The following is a 1,184-nucleotide window of genomic DNA, read 5'->3' on the forward strand; positions in this document are numbered from 1 at the left end:
TTCTCAGGATCATAAACTTCTTCTTCAGAAGATGCCTCTTGAGTACTGTTGGATGCAGCTTGCATTCCATGCAGACTCTGAGAGATCATATTGACTTGCTGAGTCAATATTTTATTCTGAGCCAATATGGCATTCAGAGTATCAACTTCAAGAACTCCCTTCTTCATAGGCGTCCCATTACTCACAGGATTCCTTTCAGAAGTGTACATGAACTGGTTATTAGCAACCATGTCAATGAGTTCTTGAGCTTCTGCAGGCGTTTTCTTTAAGTGAATGGATCCACCTGCAGAAGTATCCAATGACATCTTAGATAACTCAGACAGACCATCATAGAATATATCCAGGATGGTCCATTCTGAAAGCATGTCAGAAGGACACTTTTTGGTCAACTGTTTGTATCTTTCCCAAGCTTCATAGAGGGATTCACCTTCTTTCTGTCTGAAGGTTTGAACATCAGCTCTAAGCTTGCTCAGCTTTTGAGGAGGAAAGTACTTGGCTAAGAAAGCCGTGACCAGCTTATCCCAAGAGTTCAGGCTGTCTTTGGGTTGAGAATCCAACCATAATCTAGCTCTGTCTCTTACAGCAAAAGGGAAAAGCATGAGCCTGTAGACTTCAGGATCTACTCCATTAGTCTTAACAGTATCACATATCTGCAAGAATTCAGTCAAGAACTGAAAAGGATCTTCAGATGGAAGTCCATGAAACTTGCAGTTCTGCTGCATCAGAGAAACTAATTGAGGTTTCAGCTCAAAATTGTTTGCTCCAATGGCAGGAATGGAGATGCTTCTTCCATGTAAATTGGAATTAGGTGCAGTAAAGTCACCAAGCATCTTCCTTACATTATTATTATTTTCAGCTACCATCTCCTTTTCCTGTTCGAAAATTTCTGAAAGGTTATCTCTGGATTGTTGTATTTTAGCTTCTCTTAATTTTCTCTTCAGAGTCCTTTCAGGTTCTGGATTTGCTTCCACAAGAATGTTCTTATCCTTGCTCCTGCTCATATGACAAAGAAGAAGGCACAGAAAAATAATAATAATAGTGGAGATCCTTTATACCACAGTATAGGGATTCCTGTGTGAGTGGAAGAAGAGGGGGAGACAAAGAATGTAATATAATGGAAGAAACACAGCTGTGAGGATGGAAGAGAGGTGAGATGAGATGTTAGGATATGAATGAATAAATAG

The 1,184-nt window shown here is 39.9% G+C and overlaps 1 non-coding gene across 1 annotated transcript; it reads left to right on the forward strand.

Annotated features, from left to right (window-relative positions):
* Window positions 1-359: 359 nt before the first annotated feature.
* On the forward strand, window positions 360-467 carry LOC112752543 (small nucleolar RNA R71). The gene has a single exon (XR_003176975.1). It is a non-coding gene; the product is annotated as a small nucleolar RNA R71 (small nucleolar RNA).
* The last annotated feature ends 717 nt before the right edge of the window (window positions 468-1,184 follow it).

Source organism: Arachis hypogaea, chromosome 15 (genome assembly GCF_003086295.3).
Source record: "Arachis hypogaea cultivar Tifrunner chromosome 15, arahy.Tifrunner.gnm2.J5K5, whole genome shotgun sequence".
Classification (NCBI taxonomy): domain Eukaryota; kingdom Viridiplantae; phylum Streptophyta; class Magnoliopsida; order Fabales; family Fabaceae; genus Arachis; species Arachis hypogaea.